This window comes from Ambystoma mexicanum, chromosome 2q (assembly GCF_040938575.1).
Source record: "Ambystoma mexicanum isolate Mex_15411 chromosome 2q, UKY_AmexF1_1, whole genome shotgun sequence".
Classification (NCBI taxonomy): domain Eukaryota; kingdom Metazoa; phylum Chordata; class Amphibia; order Caudata; family Ambystomatidae; genus Ambystoma; species Ambystoma mexicanum.
In genome coordinates, this window is record NC_090924.1 from 1,424,622,883 (window position 1) to 1,424,642,346 (window position 19,464).

Consider the following 19,464-nt stretch of genomic DNA (forward strand, 5'->3'; position numbering starts at 1 on the left):
CTTGTTCTTCTCATGGGGTAGATTCAAAGGCTTTCAAAAACACCAGGCTCTTTGCTTTTCCTCAGCGCGACCACTCTGACTCTTTGCACCTATCTTTTTTTCTCACTTGCACTTTCCTTGGAACCTTTTATCTTCAGGTGTTTATTGTGCATACTTGCATTGACTTTTATTCTTTTCACTTTGGGGTGCACACTTGCACTATTCTTCTCCACTCTATACTCCTTCTGTGCCTCTTGCACCTTCCTGCTTTAGTATGCTTCTTTTACCCTTCTGTTTCACTCACTTCTGTCTTTTGCTGTGCCCATTTGCACTTCTTTACCTTTGCTGTGCGTTCTTGCACCTTTAATACTGTCACTTTTCTTATCCGTGCTCAGTCACACCTTTCCTTACTTTACTTTCGGGCCGCTTGCCCTCTCTTGGATTTCTTGTTTGCCCTCGTACTTTCCTTTTACTTTGCTTCTGTTTCAATTTATATCTGGGCTACTTGCCAACTTTTAAATCTGTTTGATTTCTGTCCGTTTATTTCTACGCAGTTCGCGCGCACCGTTTACTTTCTTTCTACTTTCTGCTTTTTGCTTTCCGCTTTGTGCCATTTCATTAATCTTGCTTTTTCTCTCTTTGACGCGCCAGCCGCTCGCACGCTCTTGAGTTTCTCTCTCTCTGTCATGCGAAACTCACCAGGTAGCATAGCGTTGGCGACCGGTCTCACCGGGATGCTTTGGGTCGTAGTCAGGGTCTCACCACCTACCCCTCAGTCACACTTGGGCTTGGCACACGGCCAAAGGAAACGAGCACTAGCACAGATTCTGCCAGCAGGGTCCCAGCTGCCTCGCTCCGGCTCTCAGGAGGCACGATTCCCCAGCCACACTGCAGCCCTCCTCGCACACCGGGCCAGCATTGCAGCATGCCGCTCTCCTCCAGATCCACCTTCCTGCAGCTTCAGGGCTTCTCTGGTCCGAAATGCTTCTCCAGCAAGCTCATCCCGCTGTGTTAAACCACACCTTTAATTGTGAAAAAATCAGTCAAGTGGAGTCAGGTGTAAATGGTTACTATTAACTGCCTTACCCTATTAGTTGGATAACTCGGTTCTTTCTAGGGTAGGTTGCCCTTACTTTCCCCATGTTCTTCCTATAGGTAATCTTTACTGATCTCAGTTGCCTCTTCCTCATCTCTGTTGGAAATGGGGAGGGAGAGATGGGGTGACTTACGAGATACCGTAAAAAGGCTGAGTGAGAGTAGGAATGGGTATTTTTGGGACTGGGGGAATACCATGCCCCGCCCTTTGGCATCTTCCTCCCAGTCCCTCATGACCCTTCACTCAGGTGATCCTCCCTTGCTTGTCCACCACCGGGCTAGCAAATAACTCACACTTTCTTTGCACCCTGGAGGAGAATGAGGGACGATTCTATGACCCGGTCAGGGTGCAGGGTCAGTGTAAATTATCAGCTCTGGTCGACATTGGATCCCATCCGCCCTCCTGTCCAAAAAGACCTTTGACCAACTGATCTCAGGATGGGGGGAGGGCCACAGAATTCCCTTCACACCACTTCTCAGACATCTACAAAATTTCAACGGGAATGATATTTCCGTTGAAGGGACTGCAGATCTGGGAATAAAAATTGGGCGGTGATAGTCGTGATTCCAGCGGGCACACCTTGTTTACTGGGGAACTTTTCCCTGAGGAGGTTACCACCTCTGATCGACTGTTTAAACAGGGTCCTCTGGACCAAGGCTAACCAGCCTATGAAATTAAAAAGAAGTACCAATTATGTAAGCATGAATGGCACCTGTCATTTAATTGATTAACGTTCTGAGAATATTGAATTCCATTTAAAAAATAACCAAGTCCCAGACATCACTTTCATCTCTATAGAGGAACGAACTTGTGATGGAAACCGTTGTCCATTCTTGAAAATCAACCTTCCTCCTAGTTATAAGTGGCAATCCACACTGGAAGGGAACACCGTAAAGTTTTACACTAGTCCAAAATTAGAAGAAACCTTGAGTCCTGTGAAACCAGATAAGGAAGAACCAGCTGAAAGTCGGACGAACATTCAGAAAAAGGTGAAACTGTTGTTTTTCCTCATTCAGTTAAATGAAGGAGAGGAGCCGGTTCTCGCTAGAGTATGTGTTACGCTCACCTGGTATCCACAGGGATGCCACCCAGCCCTGGTTGAATGATTTGCACTCTGGAACCCTCCCCCGGTCCCTTGGTAATGCCTCTGGTTAAAGATGGGTCTGCACTATAGGAGAGGTGGATTCAATACCAGATTGTCTTTATGTTTTCCCACCTCCCTTGGCCTCTACTCCTTCCTCCCCCTTGGGCCTTCACCTCACCTTAATATTGTAAAAGGTTGATTCTCCGTCCTGCTCCTCATGGCAGGGGCGCGTAGATGTGGGGGCGAGCAGCGACCAAGTTACTTCACTGTTGCAAGCCCCCCTGTGGGAATCCAGGCCTGCTGCAACTCCGTAGGTTTGCTGCTTTACAGTCTTTATATGCAGTTCTTATGTTCCTCTTAGTTCGAATAATAATGTCTTGCTTCTTTCCTTTTAGGTATGGAAAGGTATTTTGGTGTTGTCATGCAGTTTGAAGAGCATGGGCCGGTAGGTGAAAGTGCGAGGCGCGCAATGCTGATCGGTGAGTAATGCGCGAGGCGCGGCGCTGTTTCGCCTTTTATATTGCTAACCTGTGTCTTTTCTTTCCCAGCAGGTTGCGATGTTCCTCGCCGAGCGCCGTAATGTTCCAGCAATGATACTGACCAGGAGATGACTACCCAGGTAAGAATTGTGTGGCTTTCTTCATTCGGGAGGAAACATGAGTAAACGCTTACTAATGCTGTCTTTCTTTCTCCTCTTTCCAGGTTATGGTATTCCAGGATGCATGCGGTGCCGGATGATGGAGTTCGTACCTTCAGGTGAGTGGAACTGAAATCAGCAATGGATTGAAGACAGGATACTCTTCCAGCTAAGTTTCGTAGTGTTCTTTCTCTCTCTGCAGGTCCTTAGTTTCAGATAAACTGGCATCAAAGAACTGGACACGGCGAGCGTTACGCTGCCCACAGCAGAATTACGCAAAGCATGTTCTGCTGTTGGGTGTGGTTTAAATAGTCTCAAGTAAAGTAGTCCAGGTAAAATAGTCCCAGGCCTGCCACACCCAAAGTAGTCCAGGTAAAGTAGTCCCAGGCCTGCCACACCCAAAAGACTAGACAGCATAGCTCAGTTCCTTGTAACTGAGCTATGTGTGTGCCTCCATGTTGGCTGAATCCCCCAAGTTAAATAGTCCCAAGTAAATAGTCCCATTCTAATGTTGGTCTTCATGATGGTTATGAGCCTGGCGCCAAAGGTGCCAGGACTGACTCCATGAGAGCCTTGGATGAGGTTTTAAGGCCTTTGACTTGGCCCTAACTGGAATGCTGACTTGCCAGTGAGGGCCAGCCGGCAAGGGTCATGACAGTATGCCTTAATAATGGAAGGAGCGTCATCAGCGAAGAACTATTCAGGAAACTCCCAAAAGATCAGACCTTTTCCACATTTAAATGGACAAATTGGAAATAAGTCTGGAAACACCAAATTCCAATCATCTCCTGCCTAGTAGGTGTATGATAAAAATGTCCATTGGCAACAAAAGCGTAGAGCATAATTGTCGGGTTGTGAAAGATGTCCATTCTGCCTTCTATTTGGGCAATCTCAACCGAATTGCAATCAATTTGGACCTAATTACTAATAGAGCCTGGTCACTAATGGGGGGTAACCCCATGGGTTTTGACAACACTGAAAAATCATTTCGGTGTGCTCAGTTGCTGCTTTGTGCTGTTGAAGTTCAAGTGCGAGAAGGGGTTACCATCCTAGGACAGGTGCAACAATTCACTATTCCCCTCGAAAATAAGCAAGGATAAAACCTCAAACATCAGGGCACCTATATAAATTTAAATTCCCATCTCCAACAACAAGGTTTGTATTTAAATCCAACACCTCTAGTAGACCTAGGACATGAGACCATTTGAATATTGGTGGATAACAGCGACCCTCAAGTATCACTTTGGGTGCAGATACCTTTATTGGAATGGCGGTTGATGCCCAACATTATTCTATTGATTTAGGTAATTACATTTGACAGGATCCCAAGAATGGGCCTGTAATCAAAAGGTTTCCAGTTATCAAACTCGAAATCAAAATCATGGGACCAATCCCAGACGACTGTTTCGACATCAGCGACGGTATTCCTCCAGAAAAGATTTTTATTAGGCAATGGGGGGAATTTCATAGTGTATTCTTCCTGCTGCTACGGGGTGGAAGAGGTGACCTGTGACATTAGGAGGGAGGAGGTAGTGTAAAGAGTAAATGACCACTACCTTGAATTCCCTGTCCAGGTCAACACCATCAAAAGAGATCTCTCCACCCAACTTTCAGTTGGGTGGAGAGATACCGCTGAAATTGCCAAGCCCGAGGTCGTTCCAGGTTTCAAGCAGATGGTCGGGGAAAGGATCTATCTTGCTGATGTCCGTGACACCAAGGACCGAAGACAAAAGCTATAACAGGTCTTCCTGGAATGCCAAAATATCTTTTCAGTGGAATACTACGACTGTGGATGCACATCCTTTCATTCAGCCACCATGCCAACGCACCTCGAGATGGCTCCACTATTTGTGAAACCATACCGGTTACCTCTTGCATCCATGAAATCACTCACAGAGATTATTAAGAACTTAGAATCCCATGAGATAATTTGGCCAATACACAGTACCTTCCAACAACCTGGTACTGGGGATACTCAAACCAAACAACCAATGGAGACTGTGTGCAGACCTGAGAGAGTTGAACAAACAGGTCCACATGTCAAGATCGCCACTTCCCTATATCGATCAGGGGCTGGATCAGATCCAAGGGACAAAGTTATAAACCGACCATTGACCTGAACAACGGTTACTGGACAGTACCCGTGAGTAGGGAAGACCAATACAAGCTTGCCTTTACCTTCGGTGGACCTTCGGTGGGCAGCAGTACACATGGACCCAAACCCCCTTTGGATACATCAACTTCGGCAATGAGCACAATATCTTTCTACATAAGGCCATGCTCGATTTGGGCAAAAGGGGAAACCTGGCCTATCTAGATGATGTTCTGATCAAGAGCTCAACTGTGGAGGAACATATAGCAGAAAGCCGCATTGTTCTGACCCAGTTGCTGTCAGAATTCTTCCTCACAAACTTGACCACGTAGTGTAGAGGAAGAATTCTTTCTATCAATATACCTCTCTGAATGGATAAAGGAACATCCAGAAAGATCGATTAATCGAAAGACTGGAATCCTTGGAGACCTCGTGGCTGTGAAGAAAGATACATTAATTAATAAGGAATATTCTATAGCAAAATTTCCTAACCGCTATGTTAGATAAACGGTATGGACAGGTAAGAATAACCCTTGGACAGCCAACGTGAGGGAAAGGTCCTATCTACCCGTATGGATTGGTGTGACCCACTTTCCCGAACAAAAGGAAAAAAAAAATAAGAATGAAGCAAGAGTTACCGTACGTGAAGTCAGAATAGATCCTCTAGATCTCTCCCACGGTGCAGCTGAGGCTGAGTTCGGGTCTAGGTCGTCAACGAGTCCCACGAGGTGGTTAGGATGGAAACACAACACTCCCACGTAGCAGCGGAGGCTGGCAAGATCCCGCGGTGAAGCTGAGGCTGAGAACTCCTAATCCCACGATGCAGCGGAGGCTGGTACTATTCCGCGGTGCAGCAGCGGCTGAACCTCTCCAAACCCGCAAGGAGGCGAGTGAGAGAAAGAAAAAGAAGTCAAAACACGGAAAATCCGAATTCAAAAGGCGTCAAAAACAAGGGGGTCAAGAACAGCAAGGCGAAGTCCAGTCCGAATCAAAACACAAGCGGGCGGTGACAGAACCAGGGAGCAGGCAAGTAGTGAGTCCAGGGACGAGTGCCGTAAGTCGAAAAAAAACAGAAGTTCCAGGTACCAAGACAGACTAGGGAAATCCAAAAAGCAGGTCCGAGAAAGCGTAAGCAGAATCACAACAATGCACGAATCGAAGCAGTAAACCAAAAAAAGCTCATTCAGAAGCACTGAACTTAGGACAGGGCGGAGTTTAAGAAGAGGAAGTCATGTGACTAGTGCTTTCTTCCTGAATACGGACTCCCTCCCCTTGACAACGGCTTCCACCGTTGCCAAGGTAACTTCCAAGCCCTTCTGCGTGAATCGGGTCGGAAATGCAGGATTCTTTTGCTGCCTTTCCGTTTTACAATAGGTTTAGCGAGACACTTGGTGAATAGCGGGTTTCTTGGAAACCGTTTCGAGTCCCGTGGCGTGATAGTTGCATAGAGCCAGAGCAAGACTGTCCTTTCAGAAGGCACAGTGGTGTAAGACCCGAGTGAACTTCTTAGGGTATGAGATCACCCCTGAGGGTCTTAATCCCCAGTCGATGAAGGTGAAAGCCATATTGAAATTAAAAGACCCAACTACTCTCCGAGAATTAAGACGCCTCCTTGGACTCACTAATTATAGTCGGAAGTTCATTGAAGACTACACAGAGGTCACTCGACCCTTGGTCCATTTATAAAAGGCTGGAGTCAAGTGGGAGTGGGGTCGGAAACAAGCCAATGCAGTTAAGGAACTGAAAATAATCCTTACCCAGGCTCCTTCTTTGGCTTACCCCATAAAGAACAAGGAGTTATTCTTGGAGACGGGGTTCTCAGATACTTGCCTAACAGCAGTGTTGTATCAAAAGCATGACAAGGTCAGAAAAGTTATTTTGTATGCGAGCAAGACTTTGTCCTCTGTGGAGGAAAAATTCTATGACTGTGAGAAGGCACTCCTGGCAATGGTGTGGGTGTTAAAAAATTACCTTCCATTCATCCAGAGGGAGCACATCATTGTCGAGACTTCTCACCAACCCTTGCAATACCTACAAAGTTACAGAATCCGGGCGGGGAATGTTAGTAATTCCAGAATTATTACCTGGAATCTGTCCATGCAAGACGTTCATGTGGAGGTCAGATATGGACAAAACAAGAAGACTCCACTAGCACAAGAGTTGGCAGACTTGCATGATTGAGTTCAGGAAAACTGTCTCAAGGATAAGAGTCTAATGACCAACACCAACATGGAGGCATACTTAACTTCCCTACACAAGGTCTATGAAGAAGACACGTGTCAGGGGATACCCACAGTTTATGTGGATAAGTGTTCCTACCATGTTAACAACAACGGGGAAAACAAACTGGTGGCTGACATTGGGAAAGTCTGGGTGAACAATACCTCAGAACCCTCTGCTGGTTATGAAATAGGACCCTGAAGTAGTCCAGTTGCAGAGTTGATGGCCGTTCATCAAGCCATCCTCACTGCAGTGCACTACCAACTCAATTAACTGGTCATAATCACTGACTCTGATTATGTCAGGAATGGGTTCGAGGAGGACCTTGCTAACTGGAAGAATCGATGCATGCTTTGTGCCAACAATAAACACTTAAAGCATGCCAAACTGATCCAGTCAATTGATGATATGGTGACCTGCCATGAGATGATCATCTATTGGAAGAAAATAAGAAGTAATTCCAAAACAGAGGGGCCAGATAAGACTGGGAATGACCTGGCTGACCAACTTGCAAAAAACAGAGAAACTGAATCCCTGCTGGGGGAAATCCAAGTTGCTGCTGTCACAAGGTCACAAACTCATGCAAATAGTGAACTCTCGACTGCCAAGTGGAGTAAAGATACCACAGATGCAGATTTGATCACTGCACCGAAAGAGGACCCGATCATTGGGAAATGTTATTGACACATTGAAGACCCCGTGAGTTTTCCTGTAACAGAGTCAGATTGTACCGGTAAAGAGGATCTCTGGGTGTTGATGAAGTTTTCCAAGATGTTCCGGATCCAAGACGGTTTGTTGGTTAGGAGAGGCCTATCTGGCTGTGACCAGTGGGTGGTACATACCTCTTTCCGAAGTCTGATGTTGAACCACGCCCATGACACGGCCACTGCTGGCCATATGGGGTTTCACACAGCATTAGAAATCTTGCACGAGGTTGCCTACCTGGCCACACAAGGGACCTCGACACTTACCTTACGGGGTGTCTTGTGTGTGCTCAATTTCAACCCAGTTCACTCACACACAGAGCTCCCCTACAAAAAAGGGGAACAACACTGCCTTGGTCAGATTTGCAAGTCGATTTCATCGGGCCAGTGATTCTTTCCTCTCGAGGAAACATGTACATGTTGACTGTGACATGCTTGTTCACAAAGTGGGTAGAATGTCTTCCAGCCCCGAATTGTAAGGAAGAGACAGCTGCTGCACTAATGATCAACCGCATATCTCGTTTCGGCCTCCCGCAAAGGATTGAGTCATTCTGAGGAAACCATTTTTCCAATGAGGTGATGGCAAAGATGTGGGAGGAAAATATCTCCTGTTACCGCATCAGAAAAGAAGAACAGACAGAAGAAAAATTGTTCACATCAATCAGTTGAAAAGCTGTCATCTCAGACACACGACTGATTGAGAAGCCAAATGAAAGTCGAGCAGGGGAACAATTCGAGGAGTGAATAGTTAAAGTAATATTCTTTGGAAATGTTTAAGAAATGTGCTGAATTGATGTTTTCAAATGTGTCTAGTTTTATGTAATGGTGTCCTCTTTTAAATGGATGTGTTGAAATGTGATGGCAATTTCTATGTAAATATTTTCTCTCAAATGCAATGTCCATCTTCCGGTGAAATCTGTTGCATAAAAAAAAGTAATGAATCTCTTTTTCTTTCTATTTGTTAGAAATTAACTCCATTCACTTCCAGCCTGGAGGCAAGAGGGGAGCCCAGAGATGACCCTAAGGACCCCAAAAGAAAAGAATAAAGGGGTGCTGTGCTACACCCACAACCCAAAGATGGTAAGGGAGGCTGGAGTCCCTACTCCCTTATGAAGGAAAAAAGAGGGTGCTCTTCCCCGCAAACCAGAGACGGCATGGGAGACTGGAGTGCCCACTCCCTAATGAAGGAAAATGAGCCAGACTGGCTCTAATAGAAAGAGAAATATAAGAAGGAAGAAAGGGGATGTCGGATGAAGCCCCACTCTACCCTGCTCTTCCCCACCAAAGAGTTATGGATGGAAGAACAGAACGAGGCGTGTGGGGTTTAATCAAAGGGCCCAAACCAACGGAACTGGAGGGCCCACTGAAATAAAATGACTTGCCAGCATTTATACCAAAACGTTCACACCAAAAATGTGTCTATTCAGGCAGACTGTGGAGATTCTGCAAGTAACACAAGAAAGGGCCATGTGAAAACGGCCTACCTGTCATTACCAAAGGAAAGGCAGCATTTTAATTCACAAAGGCAAAAGAAATTCAAAGTTCCTTTTCATGTGAAAAACAGGACTTTTAAACACTGACACCAACATGGCGTTGCATGTGTGTTTGCAAGTTAAAGCAAGACATGTGAAAAAATGTTCTACTGCCAACATAAAGATGTCAGGGAAAATACATGGTGTGTGTGTTGACAAAAAGTAATGTATATTATGCTTCACATGCAAAATACCAGAAAACATTTGAAAAGAAAAGCCCACTTTGTTGCCATGAAAAGTTGATTTAGGCCCAAGGCAGACCCATTTGGCTTCTTGGTGGGCAAACGTCACAAAGAACTCCCCCACTGCAAGCCTGGCTTTTATAGCCCTCCAGCTATTTACAAGTGCAATTAAGTGTGTCCTGCTAAAACAAATGTCCCCCAGATTTGCTGTCTCTGAAAGCTCAACTCGGGGCAGGACAAATGGCTCTAGCTGGTACATCCCAGGTATTTACTATCTGCAAGCAAGCAATGTCAAACAACATGGAGACAAACGGCTTGGAGGAATCAGAGCATTTATTTGATTTAACATAAAGATTTACTATTAATTTAAAAGGACTATTATAACATTGCCCTTTTAGTCAGCAACCACAGGTCACACTGATTACATGTATGTTTCATTTTTTAGATACTTTCTAGGCAATATTGTTGATATAAAATTCATCCACCTGCGACTCATGGAACTGTAAGGGCCACCTTAAATGGGTTTCTGGCTGATCTGAAATGTTCTGAATTTAAAAGTTGGGGAACTAGTGGAGGGTAAAGTTTGGCTTTTTGTAAAAACGGCAGAACATTGCCAAACGACCATGCAACATGGTGCAGACCCGGCAGTTTTATTAAATTCTCCTTCAATCGGAAAATATATATATTATGGCCTTCACTAGTAAATCACAAAGGGTTGAAACCTAACTAGTTTGTGCCAAAAATGTGACATTAGAACAAATGGGGATTGCAAATGGAAGCTGCCATATGTCTGCTCCAGACTCTTAAGCCAATCCTTAGACAGGGGATGGATTTGGGAGGAGAGAGAATGGTAACTGTCCAATCCTATTTGAGAGATCTCTGGCAGGTTACTCCCCAAGATTGTAAACTTGATGGTGTCATCACTGCTATATAAAGTGGATGTATTATAAGAGAAAAGGATTAGCTCCTAAAATTACCATTGTGCAGAGAGCTGCTAAAACGTACCATCTAACAGCTGCAAGGAAACACCATAGGAGATTGCTGAGAGTGCATTTGGGTGGAGCTGTCCATTTCTAGGAAGGCCTAAAAGCTGACTGGGTCCTATGGTGGAGAGCTGGGGACCATCCTTGAGAGTGGAGTGACCAGATCCTTGCTCTGTCCTTCCAGAGGTCCCTGACATGCAGCTGGTTTTCCTGCACTTTAAACAGAGGCTTTCTATCTAAGTAGAATTGAACCCTTTGCAACCAAAAAGATGGGGGAATCTGCAGGGCTTAAATACTTTCCCTTTATATCAGGCGGGGGGCAAAACTGTGTAAATCCCTAGCCAATTTAACTAAAGAAATATTAATTTAATTAATTCCTATTGGCAGAATAGCACTGGCGATTTTTGTTGAAATTTGAAATGAACAAATCTCATTCCCAGTGTGCGCTGAAAACTATAGCCTGTAATTAAATTGGTCAATCTTTCTGTTCAGCTTCCCCCACACAGGCCCTTAAGTGGATGGGTCTGAAAACTAAAATCTCAAATCATCCTAGTTTTTACCACCCAGCGCTTCCCCAACACAGGCTTTTAAGTGGAGGGGGTCTGAATTCAAATTTTTCCAATCATCCCAGGTTTTCTGTCCAACTTCCCCAACATAGACCAAAGTAGGGGGGGTCTGAAAAACCCACTGCTGAATCACCCTGTTTAGTTTAAAGTGAAAGTGTCAGTGAAATAATAATTGCTATATGCATTTGCACAAGTTTGCAAAACTAAACTGATAGCTTTTTAAGCGCACAGGAAAATCAAAATTGATCAACATTGCATGCGTAATTTTTTTGGTTTATTGGTTTATTGAACAGTTAAATTATTTCTTGAAGTGAAATTTGTAGAAAGTAAATTGTGATTTGTGCTCTTTTCAACCCACTTGTGTGATTTATTTATGTTGAGAGAAGTGTATTGTGTTGTGCCACGGATGTGATTTTCTTAACATTTAATTCAAATACATATAAATATATTTCCTGTACACAGGCAGGTTCTTGGCTCATTGGTACCTCAACGGAGGGATGCAAGGGGTATTAGATGAATTGGAGATAGGGCTGAAAAAAGAACTTATATTAAACCGTTTATTTCTTTTTATTTTTTATTTTGTTATTGTTATATGGCCAAAATTTCGGCTATACACATAGAAAAATACAGACATTAAAAACATTTCATTCCTAAGACATTACGAAGAGTTTAGAAAGAAAATCAAAAGAAAAAGAAACAAGAACAAGACCCAAATAGAATGAAATCACATAAATCAAACAACATATACATTCCGCCAATCATAAAAATAAAAGGAAAAGAGAAACATATTCCAGTTATTTAAATGTAATAAAACTCAAAGTTCGTAAAACCTTTAAAAGTTCAATAGTAAGGCATCTTTCATGGCCGCTATTAACCTTTCCCAAAAGGGGTTCATTGAGAGCCAGTCCATATAAAATACAAAGGTGCCCAGTAATTTCTCTCTGATTTCGTTTGTGCCCCTACAGACAATGAGAAGATATAGAGTTTGAACAACACTGTCCCCACAGAGAGCACATCCCATTGTTCTCATCTCAGATTTATCAACACTATTGAATTAATCTACCCTCTCTTAATCAGGTTTAGCCTTAATCTTAGAAATTCAGATCTCATTGCTTAGTTTGGGAAACAGGTCAAGTAATTTGCAAGAAAACCCCTTGGCTTATCAAAAGATGATAAGGGGCTGGCAATCTGCAAAGCTCACATTTGTGCAATAGTTAGTATCCGGTCTACACGAGCCAAGGCCAGCTTTTCTCCAACAGAATTGTCAATCAATTCCTGAGTTGATCAATCACAAGTTTCCAGAAGTTGGACTCCATAGCCATGCAATTTTGAGAGAACCAAACTAATGTCACTATTTAATTCAGTCAAAAGATCCTCATACATGGAGTTCTTAACCAGAGGCAATATTGATCGTAACAAATTTTGAATTTTCCAATCCAGGGACACCTTTAACGATTGGAGTCCCAGTTCATACCTCAGAATAGCTACGGAACAGTTCATAGGTAAATGCAATACCTGTTTCCATATTTTACCCTCATAACACGTCCAGTTTATTTTATATGAATGGTGAAACCATTCCACTCCGTATAGCAAGGACAGGATAACCTTTGTTTTATATTAATATATTGATTGGCGAATTGAGAATTTGCAGTAGATACTATCGATTCTCCTCATTTGTGCAATTAACTAAATCATTTTATGATTTAAGTCTACTTCCAGAGCACTCTTTGTTTGAGTCACCACCGGAATCACCTAACCATTAACCATCCATTTGTAACTGTGCCTGGCCTCACAAGGTTTTTTGAAGATCAGTATCTCTGATTTTGCTCTATTGACCTGGAGCTCATTCAGGTCAGCATACTGTCCAAAAGCGGACAAAAGGCATTGCAATCCTCTTGGAGTACATGCCAACATTAAACAGTTTATTGTGTGACACCTAGATTGGGGACGGAAGGAATTCCCTGTGTTGAGAGTGGCCTCTCAATAAACAGTTACAAATTGTGGGTTTGTGGCTGGGATTTGGCTGGTTATTTCTGACTCATGACAAATGCATTATGACAGAAGATTCTTTTTGATGTAAGTGCATTAAGGTAAAGGGAAAGTTATTTTTGTTTTGTTAAAGTGCTGTGAGGACTCTAACCCTGAGTTCCAGAGAGGTGCATAGCTGAAAAATTAAGATTAAGTAAAAAGTGATTTTGATTTGGCATTGTGAGTGGAAATTAAGCAGGAACAGGGTGATTTTTTGCCCCTGCTCAAAGGAAATTCTACAAAAAAGCCAATTTTTTAAAATAAATACTATTGAATTAGATTATGTCATGAGACACTTCTTTATTAAGCTGTTCATTCCTGGTGGGTGGACAGAGGCAGAGGAAGGGAGCTGGCAAGCTAAAATGATGCAAGATGTTACATCAGAAGCAATTGACATCTAGTGTGAAGGTGGGATATGGCACAAAGCATTAGTGGCATTTTATATGACCCTAAATGCTCAAGAAGAACTGAATCAAATAGCACAGCTCACAGCTTATCTATTCTTCCACTTGCAGTAAGAGGAAGGGTGAGTGCAGAAGTGTAAGGCCTGCGCACGGAGTCAGACTGAGATTCTAAATGAGGCGCAGAAATAACAAACTTTTAGAAGATCAAGCACAACAGAAACATATTTTCGAGTTAAAGCAAGAAAGCCTCTTGGAACAACTAAAAAATGTGTCAAAAATCCAGCAGCAAGAGGGTGCAGAGCATGAAATACAGTTTTCTGCACTGCAAGATGCACATAAAAAGTGTGTGGACAATGTTGACCCACAGCAACATAAGGTAAATGATCAGACTACTTATACCAGAGGGTTGTTAGATGACCTTATGGTCTTTCAATATAAAAATAAAGGAGTTAAAAAAGGAAAACAGTTCATTATAAAAGGGGTTGATTCACAAAATCATTCGATCCGATATATCAGCAGGTACATACTTTAAAACAACAGAAAACTCAACTGGTGAACGGAAAAAACTACTTGAACCAGGAGAAGTGTGTCCTTGCACAGGAGGTCCACCAGATGAAAATGGAAGTAGAAAAAGAGTCAGTCAGGTTCTCAAGAACTGACTGGAAATACGCAAGAACATGTAGAACTCATGGAGCAAGTGAGGCAAGCGGAAGCTGACCTGTTATAGGCAGCGCAGTGTAGAAACGCGCAAGAGAAAGAGATTGGTATTTTGAAAGCAAACAGATTTGAATATGCGCGCGTAATGCCGGCCACACAAAAAGAAATGAGTCAAGTCAGAATGAAAACAGGGAATTAAAAGATTGATTAATGGCCCAGAGTAATGTCCTCGGGGCCAATCGGGCCCTGATCTCCGAGTCAAGAAGCCAGCTCTCTGAACACCATCAGGAAATGAGGACAGAGAGAAGCAGTTGTGAGAGTTTGGCAAATGAAATTGAAAAACACAAACAGGCATTGAGGTACGCAGACAAATCAGGATATGTGAAAGAGCCCTCTGAACGAAGGGTGATGTCCTGCCCATGAGCAATCTCATGCCAGTTAACAACAACTTCCTATGAGCTGACTGCGAGTAACCTCATGCTTTCTGCATGCCAAGTGCAAGGAAAAATGAGGCACCTAGATTTACCTAATCCTAGCCAAACTAATCCAGAAGGCCAGTCCATATCTGAGATTGAGGAGTACATATCAGTATTTGGTATGCATGAAAGTCCGACATTGTGATCTTTGTTTACGATGTCTGAATGTGCAACAGGTGGACAAAAAGCTATCCCTGATACATTGTTGTTGCCCATGCTAGGGGAGGCCAGTGCTGGCACATGTTGTGGTACATGGAAAAAAGCGTGTCTGGCATACATTGCTGAACATTAATAGTAAATATATTGGGCAGGACCCAGGGTCCAGAAAATGTTTGGGAGTCCAATACCTGATGCAAAGCATGCGTAACATCGTGGTCAACGCGACTGAGACCAGCGGAGACTGCTGGTAGAGGCCTTGTGTGTTGGACTTCTGTGGGGCCCGGCTTCGACTACGGCGCAGGGGGTTGGCTGCTTCAAGCTGGTTCACGATTCCTCATAATTAGCGCTGCATTAATGACTATTCTAGTAATGGGTTCCATTGTCTGTAAATATTGCTAATCATGGTGCTGCAGGTCCAGGGCAACCTCGGAGCCTGTTGTGCACCGAGGCGTGGTTGCGGCCATTTTGGATGTTTGGGGAAGGCCTCCGAATTCAGTGCTTCAGATTTCAGATATACATGTATATCACATTAGTATTACACATCACCACAATGTTCTCCCACTTCTTACACACGTCATGGTTCAATTAGTACTTATTCACTTGATAAGGATTAAGTGTTGGATGTTCACAATTAATGCACAAACTGTACATCCAAGGGGACATTTTTCTGGATGAAGGGACTGGTGCTATTCTGCAGTAGATTTCTCCTAGATTCAACAATGTCCTTCTTAGTGATATAGGAGTTCTGATGGGGGACTATATCAAATCTTCTGTCCTGCTTCTGGAGTTGCTATTTAGTTTAATTCTTTCGTCAGTGAGGAGGTTGTTGTTGTGTTCAAGGTTTGATGTTGGGGAGGTTGTACTGACATTCGTGCTTTCGACAGCCATTTTTCCTCACATTTAGAAATACTCCCCACAAATAAGGGCAGCAAAAACACGACCAGGTGATTGTATTTTTGGGGGTTAACTGTAAGAGACGTTCGGGTTGTTGCTTTTTTGATCACTTGTTTTTTTGTGGAAGGTGAAACGTTAAAGCAGTCTTTGGTGTTGGATTGGGCAGTTGGGGCCTTTTGTGCAGGCTTTGGGTATTTTATATCTTACAGGAATAAGAATATTCTGGAGAGGGAAAGAGACAACCCTGAAGTATTGCAGTTGCAGGAAATAATTCACTTAAAATGATGAAATCAACAAGCAGTATACATAAAAATAATACATAACCGGGGGTCTCTTATTGTCCTCCATATAGTCCCCTTATTTAAACAAAAATGTCCTCAGTGCTCTACGAAACTGGTAAAGCGTGTCAGGAGTCCTAATCCCTCTGGGGATCCAATTCCACAGTTTTGGCCCATAACCCGTGAATCTTCTGTCTTCCCTGGAAACACATACTGATGCAGGAACAATCAGAAGCAAACAAGCCTTTGACTGTAAACACCTTAACGGTTGGTATCGACATATCTTGTCCCTTAAATAGGGAGGTGCCAATCCGTTTAAACATTTAAAAATGAGGCACGCTGTCTTAAATTTGATACGGTCCTTTACTGTCAGCCAGAACAATGCTTGCGGGAAGGGGATACATGAGCTGACTTGCCAGGACGGCAAAACAATCTAATGGCTGCATTCTGGGCTTTTTGGAGCCTAAGTAGTTGTTTGGCTGGAATGCCTGTCAGCAAACTATCAGAGTAGTTCAGGTGGGCATTTGTTAAAGCTCCCACCACTGTAGCATGATCTTCCTCTGGTATAAACAGCAGCACCTGCCATAACAAACGCAGTGAAAAAAAGACTTCCTGAACCTTTGCTCCGACCTGACTCTCAAGATAAGTTTTTTTATCTTGGAGTCAAACTCCAGCTTCGTACCTAAGAGTGTGGGGACAAGCCATTTATTTGCAGTTATAAGTAAATGTCTGGGTCCAAACAATATGAGCTCTGTTTTGGACACATTCAGCTGAAGCTGATTCAAATGCATCCACTCACTTACTTCTTCCAAACATTGTTTGACCCTAGTGAAGGTGTTCTCAAAATGTCCAATTTTGATGAAAATCTGTGCGTCATCAGCATAAGAATGGTACTTCATCCTGTGATGCCTCAGAATATCCATCAATGGTTTTAAACACAAATTTAAAAGCAAAGCGGACAGAGAAGACCGTTGTGGGACTCCACACACGGTCCAAAATGTATCCTCCCAATTTAACCTGCTGTTGTCTGTTAACCAGAAATTATTCAAACCACTTAATGGCATGTTTGGAGACTTTTCCCTACCACTCTCAATCGATCAAGTGAGATGTGACCGTATCAAAGTCTGCATCACTAAGAGTGGTAGCTCTCCCCGATTTGCGGCCTCTAAAAGATCATCCTGCACAGCCAACAAGGCTGTTTCTGTTCCGAACTTAGGTTGAAAACCTGATTGAAAGTGGTCCAGCAATGACTCCTTTTCCACGTGATCCCGCAGCTAGCAGGTAACCGCCTTTTCCACCGATTTCCCGGGCCTGGTCAGTAGTTTTGAAGGTTGGTGGGGTCCAGGGTTTTTTTTTACAAAGGGGTCAGAATAGTGTTTCTTAACCTTTGTGGCACTTTGCTCTGGTTGAAAGATTTATTAATAAAACCAGTTAAAAAAGGTGTGATCTCTTGAGCCATACGCCTTGCTGCATAGGCAGGCATTGGGAACAAGGGATCATTTGTGGGTTTGAGGGCTGTAATCAGAGATTGAACCTACTCCTCAGATACCGTATGAAAATCAAATAGGACAGCCAAGCCCATTGTTAGAACCTGCAGACCGCACAATAGGGGTAGCCTTCCTAAGGGATTTGCTACCTCAGTCTGAGCTTTAGCCATAATATCTTTCTTAATAAGCTCAATTTTATCCTTAAAGAATCCATTAAAGCTATTGGCCAGTGTTAGGGATGGTTCAATAATGGGTACATTGCAACTAGGCTAGCAAAATTTACACACAATAGTAAACAGTTCTCTTGACTGGTTACTTGGTGTCGCTATTTCCTTATGTAAAAAGTCTCTCTTTGACTTAAAAATGGCTTGTTTATAGCTGCTTAACGCCATCGTTGCCCGACTAGCACCCTCTGGGGTTCTACACTCCCTCCATTGTCGATTTGTCAGACTAACCAGTTTCCGTAGAGGTATTACATCTTGAGTGAACCATGGTTTGGCTGTCCTCTTCCTCTTAGGTTTCAAAGGTGCCGTATTAGCACATATTGCATTCATAATCCTTACCCCTGATTCGAAAAATTCCTCACACAATAATGAGGTATCGATAGAGGCTAAGGTTTCCCGTACCTCAGCTCTAGCGATCTTATCCAGATCTTTCAAATTCCGCGCTAATAATAAGAGTTCATATTTAGTGTCTAATTTATTCTCGATTGGACGACTTATGGATAAGAATTGCCCAAAATGATCAGACCAGTGAATTGGTAACATCTCAGTCAGAGACATACCATTACCTCTCACCAGTAACACATCCAGACAATGGCCTTTCTCAAGGGATGGTGCAGTTGTCAGCGGCCGCAACCCATGGTTTTACAAAATTTCCTAGAGTTCTTTTGAATCTGGCCTTGTGAGATCATCAATACAAATATTCCAGTCACCCCATTAGTAATACCTCTTTGGATTTGCTCACTATAAAAAGGTTTTCCATAAATGTTTTTCCTGGTCCTGGTGGTCTATTTCCCAAAACCATTTTAACCGACAATGTTAATGATAGCCCAAATGTTATCTGTCCCACCTGCGACTCATCACACCATTCCAATGCTTCTAAATGGGAGACTAAAGTGGGCATATAAATAATCACTATTCCACCCCTTCTCCTATCTATTCGATGTATGCATTGTATAAGGCCATCAGCTGGGACCATGTGGTGAAAAGAGGCTTGGGAAACACCTGAGAACCATGTTTCTGTATTCATGAGCATATCCAGGTTAAAATCATCAATGAGCTCTGCCTCTTCAGTGGCATGAGCAGAGGCAGACCTGGCATTAATCATGGCTACCTTAATTCCTACCATAGAGGTATTAACAGGTGTTTTGTATGTTTCTGGTGCTTTATAAAGATTGTTAAACTAGACCAAAAATGCACCACATGTTTCAGTTTATGTGGAGATTGGTGTATGTCCCCTCTCTTATGAAGTACAACCTAGGCCTTTACTGTTATGGTTACGTATTCATCGGTCAGTAGAACTGCTTTTTTGTAAGAAGATCACCTGGGATATGTTGAACATGATGATGGCTTAAGGTAGGGCCGCCAACACTTTTATTTTGATTTAGAATTAGGAATCTTTGTCATAGAGAAGCAATACCTACGCTGAAAGATTATAAAGCAATGAGACTCTCCTTTGAAGAGCAGTTGATATGACATTTCTTAGTTAACCAACCTAATGGATGGTCCGCAGGTGAATATATGACTTAAAAACGGCTTGGGGTTACTGACGAAAGATATCTTAATTGGATCCCGACTGCATTTAAGCTCTCTTTGTTTCTAAAATTCCATTTGAATCTATTACCCTAAGCCTATAGCACTTGAAGATGATACAAGTCTGAATATTGCCAGACATGCCATCACGCAACTAAGTCACTTATCCATTTTGTTCTTTTCTGTCCATTTTCGAACTCATTTACATCAAAATTGATCGTTCCATGCTTAAGAAGATAACACTTTTTTGGA

The 19,464-nt window shown here is 43.1% G+C and overlaps 1 long non-coding RNA gene across 1 annotated transcript in view; it reads left to right on the top strand.

The window, feature by feature from the left end:
• Nucleotides 1–11,428, top strand: part of LOC138570213 (uncharacterized) — a 111,799-nt gene extending 100,371 nt beyond the window's left edge. The window contains exon 2 of the long non-coding RNA XR_011303424.1: nt 8,778–11,428. This is a non-coding gene — a long non-coding RNA (uncharacterized lncRNA). The remainder of the gene's footprint in view (nt 1–8,777) is intronic.
• Nucleotides 11,429–19,464: the final 8,036 nt, after the last annotated feature.